This window comes from Podarcis gaigeae, assembly GCF_964106915.1.
Source record: "Podarcis gaigeae genome assembly, chromosome: 1".
Taxonomy (NCBI): domain Eukaryota; kingdom Metazoa; phylum Chordata; class Lepidosauria; order Squamata; family Lacertidae; genus Podarcis; species Podarcis gaigeae.
Window position 1 is genome coordinate 129,818,180 of NC_139678.1, and position 19,560 is coordinate 129,837,739.

The 19,560-nt window shown below is 45.8% G+C and overlaps 1 protein-coding gene across 3 annotated transcripts in view; it reads left to right on the plus strand.

Annotated features, from left to right (window-relative positions):
- PARD3B (par-3 family cell polarity regulator beta) overlaps window positions 1–19,560 on the plus strand; it is a 616,930-nt gene that overhangs the window by 461,303 nt on the left and 136,067 nt on the right. The gene's annotated exons all lie outside the window — the stretch shown is intronic.

A 19,560-nucleotide genomic window follows, 5' to 3' on the forward strand; every position in this document is an offset into this window, starting at 1 on the left:
GGGGGGAGTGTGGAGCACTGATGGAAGGGGTAAAAACCCACTCTTTTGGAGTAAAGGGTAGTGCTATTTTCTGTTTCTCAGCGTCTGTAATGCTCAATAATTGCCTGAAAGGGCTGCTTTAATTGAGTACTTTTGTGCAGTAAGTGTTCTGCTAACCAGGGGAGCTGAAGTGCTTCTGATCCATTCGCAGGTAATAATAGAGGTGGGCTGTTGCAGCGCAGGCCCCTGCTTTATAAATCAGCAGCTACTCCTGCAGCATGATGGAGGGGTGGGGGGTTAGTGGTGGTTGGGGGGGGAGAGGTGGGGCGGCGGCTTTGGGGAGCAGCATTAAATCAGCCACAAGCCTGTGCCTAATTGTTATTGATTGTTAAGTGCACAAATTGCGGGGAAAGGAGCCCATGCGAGTTCCTCACCTGAAGAAAGTCTCGTTTCCTTCCTTTGATATTTTCCGTAACTACGGCTCCTGGTTTGTAAGGATAAAGAGAGGCGGCTATTTGGGGCCTGTATGGCAAATAGCAATGTTTATGCAGCTGCTGCTAAATGGGTGGGGAAGGGGGTGAACTGATCTTTTCCTCCTTTTCCCTGTAAATGCCACTGTCTGCATCCTTGTTGATGCTTTGACCTCCCTGCTTCAGAGCTTGAAAAGCCTTTTCCACCGTGAGCAATAGGCAGTGTCTGCAGAGCTCAACAGTCAGAAAATCCCGTTCTCGTGCCTTGAGTGCTGATGCCAACTTGATCATTTTAACTACAACTGATGCGCGGCTATTTCTAGTTAAACCTGGTTCACGTTGCTATCCTTTGCTGTAAAGAAAGTTCCGCTATCATGAATTGTACTTGCCACCCTGTAAGGCTGCCTTTTGTGGTTGGGGTGCCATTTTAAACAGTCCTATTAAGTCGCGTTTCTTTCACTTTTCTTTGATCTGTGCTCTTTCATTTTCTCATTTAGTTCCCTCTCCTTTTAATCCATTTTGGAGCACAAAGCCAGTTCAGTAGTCTGGCGTTGCATAGATCCATTGAGAAGCTTAATTTGGGTGTGCATTCAAACGAGAGGTTTGCAATTCTGCACGGGCATAGAAGCAACCAGCGAGGTGATTCACCATGAATTTGAAACAAGCAACCCTCAAGTGCTCAAAACCTTGTGCATTTTTTGCACACTTGGGGTTGAGCACCATTCACCATTCATTTGTACAGTGGTACCTCAGGTTACATACACTTCAGGTTACATACGCTTCAGGTTACAGACTCCGCTAACCCAGAAATAGTGCTTCAGGTTAAGAACTTTGCTTCAGGATGAGAACAGAAATCATGCTCCGGCGGTGCAGCGGCAGCAGGAGGCCCCATTAGCTAAAGTGGTGCTTCAGGTTAAGAACAGTTTCAGGTTAAGTACGGACCTCCAGAACGAATTAAGTACTTAACCTGAGGTACCACTGTATAGCTATTCTGCCTGCTCCCCAAAAAAGCGGGGGGAGAGAGACATTGGAAATGGGGTTATTTAAAATTGCTGTCATAGCATTTACTTGGGATTTTAGAGACCGGGGTTAGAGGTTCTTTGCTCCTCTGTTCATGGGCGGGAATGAGGTGAGTAGCACCCTGTTCACCTCCATCCTATGAATATCACCTTCCCTGCACTCGGCTCCAGCAACTTAGTCTGGGGTCCAGGAATGGGGTGGTGCATCTTCTTTTTTGTATATAATGTGGTGTAGAGCCAGTGTGGTGTAGTGGTTAAGAGCGGTAGACTCGTAATCTGGTGAACCAGGTTCGATTCCCCGCTCCTCCACATGCAGCTGCTGGGTGGCCTTGGGCCAGTCACACTTCTCTGAAGTCTCTCAGCCTCACTCACCTCACAGAGTGTTTGTTGTGGGGGAGGAAGGGAAAGGAGAATGTTAGCCGCTTTGAGACTCCTTCAGGTAGTGATAAAGCGTGATATCAAATCCAAACTCTTCTTCTTAATATAATTTTTATTAGTTTTTTTTAACATATCATTTTCAACAGTAATTAAACATACTTTTACATCTTATTCAAATTTTTGACTTCCATCAATCCTGCCTGAAAATTTTCCAATCTGATCTCTCAGTATGCATTTCTTATCTTCCCTATTACATTTCAAACTCATAACCAATATCTCTATCTTTTTCCACTTTGTAACACTTCGTATATTTCTCCTTACAAAGCTTCTTGTGGTCCTACTTGCGTAATTTTTTGATTACAGTTGCTCTTCAAATAATTCATATACTTCTTCCAATCTTCTGTAAATCTCTGGTCCCGCAGGTTTCGAATCCTTCCTGTCATTTTGTCCAATTCTGCATAGTCCATTCATTTCGTCTGCCATTCTTCTTTCGTCGGAATTTCTTCTTGTTTCCATTTCTGGGCTAACAATACATTTGCTGCAGTTGTTGCATATAAAAACAATTTAACATCTTGCCTATTAATGTCCTGACCAATAATACCAAGTAAAAATGCTTCTGGTTTTTTAAAAATGTGCACCTTCTCAGGTCCCAGTGCAAAATCTTTTTACCTTAGGCATTAGACCAGTATTGTCCATATTGTTTCATCTGTGGATTCTGAGAACGCTGGTCCCAGTTCCATCACTGGGACTGGGAAGGGCAGGGAGCACCTGCCAACTTATTGCCTTACCCTTCTGGACGCTGGTGGGAAGGGGAGGCAGCCGAGGGCGTTTCGTGAGCCCCCGCTGTGCTTTTTGCAACCTTTCAGATGAAATGCTCACAAAAAGCCCAAGCCTTAATGAACATTTGTTTTGACCGTTTATAAAGGCTTGGCCCCAGGGGTGTACAAAGTGGGGGACGGAGGGGGTGGGCCGCCCTGGGTGCCACTCTGGGGGGTGACAAATTGGCCCCTGCCTCCCCCCAGCTGTAGAGCGGCTGAGGGCATGCACAGTCCATATGGGCTGCCTCTCGCACGGCGACCGTACGAGCAGCCGCTGTCATGTGCTGTCCATACCGACGTCCGTACGGGCTGTGTCTCACACAGCGACTGTACGAATGCTGTACTGCACAGTCCTGTGAGTAGATTGCAGTCTCTTGGGAGTTGGCCACCCCGGTGCTTCTAGAAGCTCACATCTTGCCACAGTGGTCCATGCTCTGGTAACCACCCAACCAGACTACTGTAAAGTGTTGTACGTTGTGCTGCCCAAGGAGACAACTCAGAAGCTTCGGTTAGTGCTGAATGCAGCTGCCAAGTATAATAACAGTAACCCAATTCTAAAAGAATTACATTGGCTGCCTATTCGCTTCTGAGATCAGTCTAAGGTGCTGGCACCTGGACAGCAGCCAGAGGAGACACCTAGTTAGTCTTCCCCACTGTGGTGGCATGTATTAGCTTGGTTGGTTAGAGTGTGATGCTGATAATGCCAAGGTTTTAGGTTCGATTCCCCGTATGGGAATTTTAATACATTAAGTGAGAGCAAAAGAGTGGATCCCATAAAAATGCAAATATTCACTATATTAATGGTTGTACAACACATGTATATCAATACAAAGTGAAATATTATTATTCTAGCCAACCCAATTATTTCTACTCTGACTGAACCGACTCTAAGGTGGGTTTTCCTCGGTCTTGATACCTGAGGTTTCTTTAAGCCAGTGACAGCCAAACTTGGCCTTCCAGCTGTTTTTGGACTACAGTTCCCATCATCCCTAGCTAAAAGGACCAGTCGTCAGGGATGATGGGAACTGTAGTCCCCAAACAGCTGGAGGGCCAAGTTTGGCCATCATAGATCTGTGCACCTTCTACATGAAAAGTATGTGCTCTGCCACGAAGTTACAGTCCCTCCTCTTCTGCGCGAAGGATAGAACGCAATCATATTCTTCTCTAGTTTCCCAAATCCTTGGGAAAGCAGCTTCTATTCCTTGACATGCACTTAAATGTGTGCTCGGATAGTAGCGTGGAAAATTAGGCTGAGAATATAATTGTTAAAATGATAATGAACTCACTTTCTTCTTTATTTCTATGATTAATGTCACTGCTTTGGCACAGTTGCTAAGTTGATATTTCTTTCTTGGAAGCTACATTTCATTCCGGTTTGATTTTTTTTTTTTTCCAAGGAGTAGCCATCAGAGGAAATAACTTTTTTTTTTTTTACATTCTCCCCCCCCCCCTAGCAAGTTTAGAACTAGCAATGAGCAGTCTCCCCCGAAAGAAATTTTCTGCAACGTTAATTGCACCAGACCATAGCATTTAAAGCAACCTATTCTACCGTCCATTTACCTCCCATGTGAAATGAAAACTCTGTTTTGATTTGAACTGTCACAGATAATTTCTGCACATAAAACACATCCAGGGACAGCTTTCAAATGGAGTTGTCACTTCTTGTTTAGCGGGCGGGGGACTCTCTATTGTTGTCAAATCTTCTTTGCAAAAGCATCACTAACATGCTGATATGCGCAGCTATTCGGAAATAGAGGAATGGATACGATGCCGCCAAGAAATGCTAGAATCCGCTTTCTGTTGCCTTCATCTCCTTAGGGAGAAGGTTTTAAATATCACTTTAAGCAGATTTGCTACTCCTTTGTTGTGTAAAGTGCAGATAGATTACTCAGTATTTACTCATCAGAATCACTGTTTACCTTTAGCAATATTATAATATAGTGGATAGCGAAATGTCTTCATTGTAAGTGTACTTAATTACAATAAAATACCAAATTATTTCTTCAAGGAGGAAACCCGCATATTTGGCCTGCAACATGGCCTTCAGTTTTACAGAATGGGGTGGGAGCAGTTGAGGGATGTCATACTTTTAATTAATACCGAGTTTTGATGCAAAAATGGCGCCACCATTAAGACGATCTCAAATGGACTTTAAGGAAAAAGGGGCTAAGATGGTTGCAGAGTTCTACTTTTGTGCATTGATCATATGTGCCTTGTCAGGGCCGGATTTAGGTTTGATGAGGCCCTAAGCTACTGAAGGTAATGGGGCCCTTTATATGTCCAGCTGTCCTTTGTCAACAACAAATTGTCACTGTTTTTTTTGTGTTGGGTATATGCTATATGGCAATTTATGGACCTAATAGGTATCTCAAGCCATTTGCACATGTTCCCATGCAACCAGTCCATTCAGAATGTAGGCACCCTATTGTCAGGGAACTGCCATCAGGGCCGGAGGGAGAGAGCGGGCTCCGGAGGGGTCCCAGAGAGCGTCCGGGATGGGGAGAGGCAGCCCATCTTCTGGGGAAGAGAATCAGCGTAGCACCAGTGGAGAAGGGGGGCAGATGGGGGAATTGGCGAGTCGGTCCCATGACTCCTTGCCAGGGACCAGCGCGGAGAGCACTCAATCTGCCAGCGATTGAGACAGCCACGGGTGAGTGGCTGTCCGGACAGAAAAGGTTCACTCAGGCAACCCAGCCAGGTGTTGCACCGGATTACGCACGAGCAACCCCTAGAACCATTACACCTATATACAGAAATGAGCAAACCTGTGATATTTTAGGGAGCAGGCTAGCAGGCGGGGCCCATGACTTACATCATAGGAGCCTACACAACACAAAACACTGTTGCTGTATGTAGGTTTTATTTTAGTTCGTTTTTTATCTTATATTTTGGAAATGTACATCCAGTTGTCTTTTTCCTTTACATTTTTTGGGGGCCCCCAAGAGAGTGGGGCCCTAAGCCATAGCTTATTTAGCTTATGCATAACTCCAGCACTGCTTGGGGTCTTTTCTGTGCTTGCTTCAGAAGAGACACGGTCAAACCTGTGGGATTTCAAGGGATTTTACCCAACTGCTGAAGAAGAATCGGGAGAATTCCATTGTCACTGGAAAATTTGCCATCAGGTTCTTTGAAATCTAAGCACAGACAACTCCATTATCATGTGCTGACAGGAGCAAGCTAGCCGTAAATTGCCCAAGCAAGTTGGAGTTAATTCTTCATTAGCAAATGCAGGATCTGTACCAAGTACCAGACCTACGGTAATTGTCATTGGCCAGGAGTTGGCTTCACCTGCTGAGCAGCAGCCTGAAGGAGCAGAAGGTGAAGTGACTCCACCTGCTGCTGAGCAGCCTTCTTGCTCCTGGTGGCTCCAGCTTTCTTGAGCTGGGTTTTCAGCTTCAGTTAGGTGCTGGAAACAGCATTCGTTGTTCCTGGCCAGACCTTTCTTCTTCTTGTAACCTTGGACCACCTCTGACTACATGAACTGAGATATTCCTGACCTTAGGACTGGGCTGGACCTTGTATACGGACTCTGCCTCCAGGCAAGTACCCCCTGAGACTAGGCTGGTTGGCTGGCTTCTCCTCCACTGAGCTCCTCCATGGCTGCATCACACGGCTACAGCAATCATGAGCACGGCAACTTGTCTCTGGCAGGTCTTGGCTCCATGAAGCAGTTGTCAAGACTGAGGGTCCCCATCTCCCCACAACTGCCTAAGTCCCCCCTTCTCCAAGCGCACCTGTGTGACAGTGGCGTAGTTGGGGGGGCAGAGGGGCTACTGCCCTGGGGGCAAAATTTCAAAAGAAAAAAAATGCTTGGAGGGATTTTTTTTAATTAAAAAAATTATCAAACAGTGTAAAAATGCCATGAAATAAATAATAATAAAATAAATGGCAGCAGCAGCTGTCCCATCCCCAGTTTCCTTCCATGGGAAGATCCTTCCCCACCACCATCACCGCCGATGCCTGGTCCTGACAAGGGAGCACAATACTTGCTTTGCCCGGGCTCTGGCAACCCACGCAACACCACTGGTGCAAGTGACCTGTATTTAATTTCAGGTTTAATATCTCCTCTGGCAATGGAAAGAGAGAGGCTGCTCCTTGTTTGTGGACTCTTGCCCATTAACTCACCCCCCCCCCGCCCCGTCAGTACCATTGTCTTTCTCTCTTCACTATTCACCCCCAACTTTTGTCTCCCTGTGGTGCAACTTTCACACCACGTTATAATGCCGAATAAAAGAGGCCTTTTTTTCCTGCACCAAAGCCATCCTTTTCTTTTTGGCTGAGTAGGGAGTATGCCAATAACAATAGCAAAAGGGAATTCCAGCTAGATTGTTTTCCGCTCCTGTGTGAATTTTTATTCCACTTTCATGATTGCGATGCCGGCGCGTGGGGTTCTTTGCTCACCTAGCAACAATTGGATGTAAATTGCTGAATTCTCCCTAAATTTATACGCCAAGCATAGAGATCTTTCATCTGTGAGACCATAAACATTATTTTATCATGCTAATGTGACTTTTTCTGGCAGTGTTGCTACTTTGAATACATGGGTTTCAAAATAATAATAGTGCTTATCAGTGGGAGGAAAAAGAATGCTATGTAAGAATCTGGACTTTGCCATGGCAACACTACCTAGTTCCTTTTCTCTCTCCCCCCCCCCCATTCAGTTTTTATTCTTGTGTTCTATGGGAGTCTGCCTCTCTCTTTTATCTTTCTTTCTGCAATTCGCAAATAATCTATTTCCATTTGTGACTAAGGCATTGATTCAGATGTGGAAATTGCCCAGATGCTAAAGCACTTCAAAGTTTCACCTGGACAATTGAAGTCCGCCTTGCACTCATGAGATGCTCTGCTCCCTGGATGGGGTTGTAGAAGGAATTCTGAAAAATGTAACCTAGCTGTGTTAAAAAGGTAAAGGGACCCCTGACCATTAGGTCCAGTCGTGACCAACTCTGGGGTTGCGGCGCTCATCTCGCTTTATTGGCCGAGGGAGCCGGCGTACAGCTTCCGGGTCATGTGGCCAGCATGACTAAGCCGCTTCTGGCGAACCAGAGCAGCACACGGAAATGCCGTTCACCTTCCCGCTGGAATGGTACCTATTTATCTACTTGCACTTTGATGGGCTTTCAAACTGCTAGGTTGGCAGGAGCAGGGACCGACAATGGGAGCTCACCCCATCGCGGGGATTAGAACCACTGACCTTCTGATCGGCAAGTCCTAGGCTCTGTGGTTTAACCCACAGCACCACCCATGTCCCTTAAACCCAGCTGTGTTACCTGAGTAGTATTTCCTTAGAGCCAGGCACAGGGGGTCTCAGGGCAGGGAGCCCAAATGCAGACCTCCGGACCTCTCTCTTTTTCCAGCCCTCCTGCGTCTCTCACTGGTTCTGCCCCATGCTCTCAGGTGATTTTGCTTGGCATGAATCTGCTCTTGAGGTGTGACAATGCCCTGTTGCTCAGTTGCATGGAGGACAGAGAGCGCCGTCTGTGTATATAGACCTCTGACTCTTGCATGGTTGAGTTCTGTCACATCTATTGCCTCTAAACCATCCCATCACTAGCATGGAAGTCTGGCCCAAGAGGAAATTAAAGACAACAATGGGTAAAAAGGACAATCAAATGGTCAAGATTATCGTTCAGATATTGGCCCTTAATCTCATTGCACCCTCGATAAACCTAGCAACCTTTGCTGTTGTCTGATCATTTTGATCTGATAATGGAAAGAACAATGTGGCCTCAGATGGGCGGCCCGGGATGGTAAGTAAGAGTGGGGTAATGATCTCATTCCTCAGATCTTTATAAAGGGGACAGGACAGGACAGGACAGGACAGGACAGGACAGGAGAACCTGAGCCACTGTTTCCAGATTGCCATTTCCACAGGGGCAGAGTTATTTCTCAGTTGGAATCTTTTGGTATCTGCCCTCAAGAACGGCAGAGGGCATCACATCCAATCTGGCCAGTGTGAAGGCACATCTGTATTTTGGGATTGTTAATTTATACAAATATGGTGCCAGGGAATCAAACTGAGAGGGGGGGCGAGGCATACCAAGGACAGAGTTTCTTTATAATAGCCAGATTGTTCTGTAGCTCTAAGTCCTTCAGACACTGTTCAATTAGCCTTTTTGATTTAATCAAGCCCCTCATGAGAAGCTGAGGTGGCTGGAGTCCACACGATAGGAGTTTTTTGGGGCACAATTTTAAACCATGCACTTTTAGAGGAGTCTTGGGTCACTAAGGGCAGTTGACCAGGAGGATTTAGATTTAAATGGAGCCAATAATTAAGAGTTATTTGCCAGGACTGAGCTTCTGCAGAGGGAAGACTTGCCTCCAGCCATAATGCTGCATTTGGGACACAAGGTGGTACAGAAAAAATCTACCTTAAAAATTTGGATTGGACAGTTTCAAAAATGCTACAATGATTACCTGTCCAATTTTGGGCCCCGTAAACTATCCACGCCATAAATTTGACTTGAAAAACTTCTAGGGCTGCTGGGATGTATTTGCCGCCCTTCGTATGGAAAAAACGGGACAGCGTCTTAGCATTTGGGGCTGCTTTTTCTTTAACATATTTTTGGCATACATCTCATGACCCCGATGACTGGAAGTCTATGCCCAGGTATTTAGAGGCTTTAACCTGCTCAATTGGTTGATTGTCCATGCTCCAGCTATGTAATCTAGGTTTCCTTGCGAAAACCATGACTTTGGTTTTCTGATAGTTTACGACCAGCTGTTCTCTCCGCCCAAAAGGAAATGTAGCCCTCAGAGAGGACAAGGTTTCCCATCCCTGCCTTAGAACAGGCACAGAACCGGCAGGAAGCCCAGAACACGGGGTGTTGAGGTGCATGGATCTTGCGCCAAACCCAAATACAGTGGTACCTCGGGTTACATACGCTTCAGGTTACAGACTCCGCTAACCCAGAAATAGTACCTCAGGTTAAGAACTTTGCTTCAGGATGATAACAGAAATCGTGCTCCGGTGGCGTAGCAGCAGCGGGAGGCCCCATTAGCTAAAGTGGTGCTTCAGGTTCAGAACAGTTTCAGGTTAAGAACAGACCTCCAGAACGAATTAAGTCCTTAAGCCAAGGTACCACTGTACTGGTTTCCTTATGTCAACCCTCTACCCCAACACACAGAGAGAGATTTGCCTTGCATTCTTCAAGTGGGATGGAAAACCTGAAGACAGCGTCATTTTGCACAGCAATCCTGTTTCCCGTGGCTATGTGCTGTGGACATGCGCCAAGAAGCTATAGCCAGTCAGTGCTCTCCTCCTCTGCCTGCTCCTGAGTGCTTATTGCTGCTACCCAACATGATGTGTTTACTGTGTATGTTGGTCGTGTCGTCATGACAATCACAACTGCTAAGTAAAGTGTGAAGTAGTTTGCAGAGGAGTCCAAGGGAAGGGGACAGAGCCAGGAAGTAGCAGTGATGCAGGAATATCCTAGAGGGGTTCAAGAAACTAAGGAGTCACGTATCATAAAGGCAGATGGATACATGGCAGATTGAAGGAGATTTAGCCGAACACATCAACAACCTCAGATATGCAGATGACACAACCTTGATGGCAGAAAGTGAGGAGGAATTAAAGAACCTTTTAATGAGGGTGAAAGAGGAGAGCGCAAAATATGGTCTGAAGCTCAACATCAAAATAACAAAGATCATGGCCACTGGTCCCATCACCTCCTGGCAAATAGAAGGGGAAGAAATGGAGGCAGTGAGAGGTTTTACTTTCTTGGGCTCCATGATCATTGCAGATGGTGACAGCAGTCATGAAATTTAAAGATGCCTGCTTCTTGGGAGAAAACTGATGACAAACCAAGACAGCATCTTAAAAAGCAGAGACATCACCTTGCCAACAAAGGTCCGTATAGTTAAAGCTATGGTTTTCCCAGTAGTGATGTATGGAAGTGAGAGCTGGATCATAAAGAAGGCTAATCGCCAAAGAATTGATGCTTTTGAATTAAAGTGCTGGAGGAGACTCTTGAGAGTCCCATGGACTGCAAGAAGATCAAACCTATCCATTCTGGAGGAAATCAGCCCTGAGTGCTCACTGGAAGGACAGATCGTGAAGCTGAGGCTCTAATACTTTGTCCACCTCATGAGAAGAGAAGACACCCTGGAAAAGAGCCTGATGTTGGGAAAGATGGAGGGCACAAGGAGAAGAGGATGACAGAGGACGAGATGGCTGGACAGTGTTCTCGAAGCTACCAGCATGAGTTTGACCAAACCGTGGGAGGCAGTGGAAGACAGGAGTGCTTAGCGTGCTCTGGTACATGGGGTCATGAAGAGTCGGACACAACTGAACGACTAAACAACAATCCCCACCCCCCCGTGTTTATGGCTTGAGCAAAACAACGGAACTGTTATAGAGGATTACTTACTGACACAAGTATAAAGTCCTTAGGAGAGAATTTTTCTTTTGGTATGCCTGTGAAGTCAGCATCCCCAGTTTTGACTGAGCCCAGGGGCCACACCAGACATTAAGGAAGCCTGATTAGAAAAGAAAAGAAACACACACACACACACACACACACACACACACACGTAAGTCACTCTGATAGACAACAAAGCCAGGCTCTCTTTATAGTCCATTTCTAAAATGAAACCATAAATTTAAAGGCTGGGCTTCATTGCTGCCCAGGAAAAAAAGAAGCAGCAGCTTTTTTCCCCAGTCTGCTGATGAAATATAACATTTAATAGGATTTATGAGGCCCAGATTCAGGAAGATCATTTTCAGGGCAGTTAAAGAAGCTTTTCCTCCTGCCCTTTGCAACTCCCTATCCCAAAGGCAAAGGCATAACACCCACACACATGAAAATCTGTTAGTAATGAAAAATTATTAGAAATACCTCAGTTGAGCCTGTACAAATTTCAGTTTGGGAGGGGGGGGGGAGAAAAGTATAGTAAAAGGGATTTACAACAAGGAGTGCCTCTGAACAGAATACCAGCTACATCAAAACAAGCAGACTGCATGTTTATTTTTTATAATAAAATTCATGAATACAGCACAGGGCAGGTTTGAGTAAGTGGCTTGCTCACACTAGCAAATATTCACTGAGTAGGCTTCCTAAAGTGAAATAAAATACCCTCGTGGCTGAATTTTGAAGCTTCTTTCTGTGAGCCTACACACACACACACACACACACAGAGAGAGAGAGAGAGAGAGAGAGAGAGAGAGAGAGAAGCATTCAAGTTGCAATTTTGTGGGGGGAAATAGGTCTTCTGCAACTTGTGATCGCAGTGTCCGTCAAATAGGAGGAAATGAAGAAAAACTGCCAGGCAATGTCAGATTTATTAACAGCTCTCCTACTCTCCAAATTAATGTGTTTTTCTTGCCTTTGACGAGCCGAGATGTCCACGTGCTCTACTTACCTTAATGGACAAGAGAAGGAAGTGGTGCTCATCAATTAGCCATCTCGTTAAGCTGACTACAGCTTCATTTGGAACACAGGGACGAGAGCTATCTGCCCACGAAGGCTCGAAACAGAACTATGGCTGTTCGATATTTATACTACTTGAGTGTTCAGAGGCTCCATCATGGTTTAATGCTCTCTGGCACACACAAATGTTCTACGATGTCTGGAGTAATCTTATTCTTCCTTCCTATCGTAATCTAAGAAAGTGGAAAATTGCACACCTAGAGCTGTTGTTGTGGCCAAATGTCCAGCTTTTTACAGTGGTCCTCTATTTGAAGCAGCCCTCTGTTTGAAGGGCTGCCCAGCCCAAGTTTGATTTAAATATAAAGAACCCTAAGAAAGGAGAGTACAGGGGGTCTCACAGTTCAGTTGCCCATCAACACTTGAGGAGCAGGCAGAATGATCACAGCATTTCTCCACTATGGGGTAAAGGTAAAAGACAGTTAAGTCCAGTCAAAGGTGACGATGGGGTTGTGGCACTCATCTCGCTTTCGGTCCGAGGGAGCCAGTGTTTGTCCACAGACAGCTTTCCAGGTCATGTGGCCAGCATGACTAAACTGCTTCTGGTGCAATGGGACACCGTGACAGCAACCAGAGCATATAGAAATGCCATTTACCTTCTCGCAGCAGTGGTACCTATTTATCTACTCACACTGGTGTGCTTTCAAACTGCTAGGTTGGCAGAAGCTGGGACAGAGCAACGGGAGCTCACCCAGTCATGTGGATTCGAACTGCTGACCTTCCAATCAGAAGCATCACATGACTAAACGACTAAACGACCAAACAAGTGCTGGTGGGTGGCAAAAACAGAATGATTATTATCGGCGGCCATGCATGGAGATTTGAATTTCATTCAGGTTCGTGAGCCAAAGGCTTTTTTCGGATCGGTCTCCACGTTAACTGCATTGTTGCACTTGTCATAGGAGTACCCTCCGTGAATAGTTTCCTTAATCAAAGGATAATCATCGTCTTTCCTATTGTGTGGCACTTCCCCGATTCCAAAGGCTCCTTGAGAATGATGTGTGCCATCTACTTAAGAACTGCGCTGGCTGTGTCTTTGAGCAATGCCTAACAAAATTGCTTCTGGTCCCTGTGCTTCTGGACTCCTGAGGCAATATCACAATAATTATAATACTGATTAAATGTGCCCATCTCTGAGGAGCTCTCTGTTCTGGTAAGAGCCACTCTGCCATGCACAGCTACTACCAGCCGCGCTTTCATCCTGCCTCGCGTCTTGCGCTGACAGCTAACGAAATACTTTACAAATTATTTCATTTGCTATTTACGCTGTCCCTCGTTAAATCGCCGTTCGAATGCTTCATTCTTTCCTTGTAAGACTCACACCTTTCACCTCCTGCTCGCTACTGGCTTAACAAGAACATCTGCTGTCTTTCTGTGGAAAAAGATGCTGATTTTGTTTTTACATCTGTTTGGTTGAACATATAAGTGGGATTGAGATATAATTAGATGTTTGTTTCGAAATGCATCGCCACATATGCTCTTGGTAGGGTATGCCAAGCCTTCCATTGTTTGCAATGTTAGAGGTCTGGATTTGAAAACGTATGTAAAAGCAATCCAAATCGGTTTCTCCCCCCCCCCCCCATCAAAGTGTAATAAATAATAGCTTTATCCAATTGGAACATGGGTAGGCAGACTAAGGCCCGGGGGCCAGATCAGGCCCAATCGCCTTCTAAATCCGGCCCGCAGACGGCCTGGGAATCAGCGTGTTTTCACATGAGTAGAATGTGTCCTTTTATTTAAATGCGTCTCTGTGTTATTTGTGGGGCCTGCCTGGTGTTTTTACATGAGTAGAATGTGTCCTTTTATTTAAAACGCATCTCTGGGTTATTTGTGGGGCATAGGAATTTGTTCATTTCCCCCCAAAAAAATATAATTCGGCCCCCCCACAAGGTCTGAGGGACAGTGGACCGGCCGCCCGCTGAAAAAGTTTGCTGACCCCTGAATTAGAAGTATGTTGTAGACTGAGTCATTTATTCAGTAGAAAATTTCCAGAGGAATAGCTGTGCAAATTCCAACGTAATATCACTTCTTTCTTTTTTCTTTTAGCCTCAAAAACAGCTGGGATGGAGAAGGCAAAGAGAGTTAATCTCCCTCCAACAGCTCGCCTTTCCCTCCCCAGCACTGTTTTAAAGATAAAAAACTGTTGGAAGATGAAGTTATATGTCATATAGAATTTAGCCCCAGGACAACTGTAACACCTTAAAACTAACAAGTCTGGCGTGACCTAAGTTTTGTGGGACATAGTGTGCTGGGCCCAGGGGTAACCCGAGCAACGTGATCCAGGTCCAGTCCCAAACCCAAGGGTTCTGCGAGGAGTCCGTCCAACAGGACCAAGGCAGGAAACCAAGCAAGGTCAGGCAAAGGATCACAGGCAGGTTCTGGCAAACAGCAACGTTGCTCCTGCAACCTGGGGCAGGGTCCATCAGCCTTTGATCTCTGTCGGGGTAACAGCTGGTCCTGATCCCCCGGCGACTCATCTCCCTGTTTCGCCCGAAGGCGAGCACTCCTCCTGCAAGTACTCAGGTCTCTCCTTCTCTCAGACCTGAGTCTCTGCAGCTCGGGAGATGTCGGTGGGTTACTAGACCCAGAGGCTGCCTCAGCCTCTCCTGACCCAACTGGTACTGGAGCAGCTGTAAGTGATGGCCCAGCTGGAGGCAACGAGGTAATCCCCGCATCTGGAGCCAGGGCAGGCTCAGGCCCCTGACTTGGCCCAGCTGGTGCTTGTTGCAGGGGAACCTGTGCAGACTGGGGCTCTTCAGGATCAGGCCCCAGACTCGGTTCAGATGATGCCCGAGGCAAAGGATCCAGTGCGGACTGAGACTCCTCTGGCTCCGAGCCCGATTCCCAGGCCATCTGTTCCACTCATTCGGACATTTCGCTTTTTTGTTTTACAGTGAAAAATCTGAATTGTAGCGTGCGAAGGGGCCACTCAGGGTCATCTAGTCCAACCCTTTGCAATGCAGAAATCTCAGCTGAAACATCTGTGACAGATGGCCAGCCAACCTCTGCTTAGAAACCTCTGAGGAAAGAGATCCCATCACCTCTTGTGGGAGTCCGTTCCACTGTTGAGCAGCTCTTACCATCAGAAAGTTCTTCCTGATGTTTAGTTAGAATCTCCTTTTTTGCAACTTGAAGCCACGGGTTCGAGTCTTCCCCTCCAGAGCAGGAGCCAGTATAGTATGCTATAGCAATTGAAGATGGATATGTAGCCTTGTTAACGGCTCGTGGCAGTTAATTAATATGTAAATATGAGAGTCAATCAGCAACGAAAAGCAACTTTGGGGTGTGGCTCGTGACATAACTGGTGGGCATCCCAACTGCCCTCCTGCAAAATCTGTCACAATCATAGACCATTTTGCGACTTTTCAAAAAGCAGACCTTTTAATTTCAGTGGCTTTTATGTTCTTCCGCCCAATTGTCCCTGAAAGATTTTGGTTTGCTGCGATTTTGATAGGTTTATAAACTGCTCAGAGAGCTTTGCCGAATGGGTAGTATATTAATTTTATAAATAAATTAAATAGTCATTTAATTGCATATTTAAAAAGAAGAAAAAGAGTCATAAATACCAGCAGGGGAACAGCTCCTCTTGCAGCAACGGCCCACCAAGATTACTAATTTATCTGAAATTGTGCATTTTAGTGTGTGTCTATATTCCACCAAGAAACGTGCATTCATTTCCTTAATATTCCTTTATATAGTCATTAACGTGCATGTTTTCATAAATGGTGTGCTTATGTCCATCGCTTTTTTCTTGCATTTAATGGACCTTTGTTTCTTGCGGTCTTCTAATAAACACTGGTGGTGTTACTAGTTTGTATTAAGAATTTGGTATGCTTCATCAAAATGGCAGCTCTAATTAGGTTTCTTGAATTAGCTAATGGATTTTGAGAAAGATAGCCTCCAAAGCTCTTACAACTGTCCAAGATATTCCTGCCGTGGCAGAAAGACAAAGGGGCCCTGGATGCTACAGATTTGAAAGCTTCAGAAGTGCAGCTGACAGTTAAAAAGATGAATTACATTTGTATTTTTTTCCCGTAAAAGTCCTAATACTGGATTAATGTTATCCCAGTAGCCATCATCCATTAAAAGGTTTCTTTTATTATAAGGGTGCTTTTTGACCATGTGAGCCATCTATATCGCTGACATCTTAGGCTTGCCTATAAATAATCTTTAAAGAAGAGAGAAGCAAATTATTTCTTCAGGATTACCTATGCAGAGAATCTAAAATGTAAGGAGATTTTGCCATGGCCATATATCCTTAACGATAGTTCTGCTTTGGGGTAAGCGTTAAAAAATGAAGGCGCACGATAAAATGGGGCACTGAACTTCCTCCGGTGACATTGATGTGTCGATTCATAACAAGCAAAATTTAGGGTTCCCACCCACTATTCAATGCTGTTTATTTCATTTTCAAGTATTTCTGGGTATAATCATAGTTCCTGATATTACACAGTGCCTTTTTAAAAAAGATTAGCATGGCATCCCTTTATTTTCATCTCCCTACGGCTACACTTTCGTGCCAGAATTTATGGCAGGGCAAAAGAAATGATGTGGTGTGTGATCATTTGGAATTTATGATCTCTCAACAGATCATATAGAGTGTGGGTGGAAAGGGTCTTACTCTATGTTTGCTGTTTCAGCAAATAATAATAATAATAATAATAATAATAATAATAATAATAATAATAATAATAATATATACCCTGGCCATCTGGCTGGGTTTCCCTAGCCACTCTGGGCGGCTTCCAACAAAACATTAAAAATACAGTAAAACTTCAGACATTAAAAACTTCCCTAAACAGGGCTGCCTTTAGATGTCTTCTAAAAGTCAGATGGTTGTTTATTTCCTTGACATATGAAGGGAGGGTGTTCCACAGGGTGGGCGCCACTACCGAGAAGGCCTTCTGCCTGGTTCTCTGTAACTTCGTTTCGCGCAGTGAGGGAACCACCAGAAGGCCCTCGGAGCTGGAAATATTATCTGCCTCCCTCTGTGATGGAACTCCTAAGGGTGTGTCCATGACAGCTGGTTGTTTTTTTCTTGAGCTATGCTTGAGATATATCTCATGTTATCCACACCATATCCTTAGGGGGACTCTCTGATGAGAGCTCTGCTCCAGGATTTTGCTGCTGAGCAGCTGGGGGTCTCCTTATAGCAGAGCGCTAATTTCCCCTGCTGTGTTAACTCATGATGACTGTACAGAAGAGCCCTGCACCTACCAAGTTTCCTGCTTGAAAAGGCAATGCATGGGGCTTATTTATTACAATATCCTCTCAGAGGTGTGTGGATAAAGGTAAAGGTAAGGGACCCCTGGACAGTTAAGTCCAGTCAAAGGTGACTATGGGGTTGTGGCGCTCACCTTGCTTTCAGGCCGAGGGAGCCGGCGTTTGTCCACAAACAGCTTTCCGGGTCATGTGGCCAGCATGACTAAACCACGTCTGGCACAACGGGACACTGTGATGGAAGCCAGAGCACACGGAAATGCCGTTTACCTCCTCGCCGCAGCGATACCTATTTATCTACTTGCACTGGCATGCTTTCAAACTGCTAGGTTGGCAGGAGCTGGGACTGAGCAACGGGAGCTTACCGCGTTGCAGGGATTCATAATTGCTGACCTTCTGATCAGCAAGCCCAAGGAGCTCAGTGGTTTAGACCACCTGAGTCCTAAAGAGGTAGGTGGACATTTGTTGTTGTTTAGTCATTTAGTTGTGTCTGACTCTTCGTAACCCCATGGACCAGAGCACGCCAGGCACTCCTGTCTTCCACTGCCGCCCACAGTTTGGTCAAACTCATGTTAGTAGCTTCGAGAACACTGTCCAACCATCTCGTCCTCTGTTGTCCCCTTCTCCTTTTCCAGGGAGTCTTCTCTTCTCATGAGGTGGCCAAAGTATTGGAGCCTCAGCTTCACGATCTGTCCTTCCAGTGAGCACTCAGGGCTGATTTCCTTCAGAATACAGTGGTGCCTCGCAAGACGAAATTAATTCGTTCCGCAAGTCTTTTCGTCTTGCGAGTTTCTCGTCTTGCGAAGCACGGTTTCCCATTGGAAAGCATTAAAAATCAATTAATGCGTTCCTATGGAAACCGCCTTCAGACCAGGTCCGGGGACAGTCTGTCCCCCGACCTCTTCTGAAGGCCGGCGGGGGGCGAAAGTCTTTGCTCCCCCCCGCCTGCCTTCAAAAGCCGTCCGATTTAAAAGCCCCTGGGAAGGCAGGCTTTATCCCCCCGCCAGCCTTCGGAAGTCTTTGTCCCCCCGCCAGCCTTCGGAAGAGGTCCTGGACCTCTTCTGAAGGCGGGCGGGGGGCAAAAGTCTTTGCTCCCCCCCCCCGCCTGCCTTCAAAAGCCATCCGGGATAGCGGGAAGCGCTTCCCTGCTATCCCAGACTGCTTTTAAAATGCTGGCGGTGGGGAGCAAAGCCTTTCGGCCCCCGCCGGCCTTCCTGGACCTCTTCTGAAGGCCGGAGGGGGGGGAGGCTTTGCTCCCCACCGCTAGCATTTAAAAGAGGTCCCCGGAGATTTCCCTATGGGCTTTCTTCTTGCGAAGCAAGCCCATAGGGAAATTCGTTTTGCGAAGCGCCTCCAAAACGGAAAACCCTTTCGTCTAGCGGGTTTTTCGTCTTGCGAGGCGTTCGTCTTGCAGGGCACCACTGTAGATCGGTTTGATCTTCTTGCAGTCCATAGGACTCTCAAGAGTCTCCTCCAGCACCATAATTCAAAAGCATCAATTTTTCGGGGTTCAGCCTTCTTTATGGTCCAGCTCTCACTTCCATTCATCACTACTGGGAAAACCATAGCTTTAACTATACAGACCTTTGTTGGCAAGGTGATGTCTCTGCTTTTTAAGATGCTGTCTGGGTTTGTCATTGCTTTTCTCCCAAGAAGCAGGCGTCTTTTAATTCCGTGACTTCTGTCACCATCTGCAGTGATCATGGAGCCCAAGAAAGTAAAATCTCTCACTGCCTCCAGTGAACATTTAGGGGAACTGTTTCTCAAAGAATGTGGCGTACACATTGGTATGGCAAGACAGGATGGCAAGTGTGGCAGGAAGATTCAAGAACAATCAAATAAACATGTAAACATTTCAGTATATACATACCCTCCGAAAATTTCTCCAATGGGAATAAGGATGTCCTATTCCGTGACTTTATTATTTATGCCCTGCCCATCTGACTGGGTTGCTCCAGCCACTCTGGGTGGCTTCCAACATGTACAAAAACATAATTAAAACATAGAACCTTTAAAAACAAACAAAAAACCCCTTCCCTCTGCAGGGCTGCCTTCAGATGTCTTCTAAAGACATTCCTCCGATGAACACCTCTGATGTCCTAAGTAAAAGAGGGATATTCCAGGATCAAATCAGAAACCAAGATGGCTTCTGTAAATCCAGGACTGCCCCTGGAAAATAGGATTGTGCTCTTGATTTGCTTTTTGGTAAAAAAAAAAGATATTTGATAATTGCAAAAAGATCTATTAG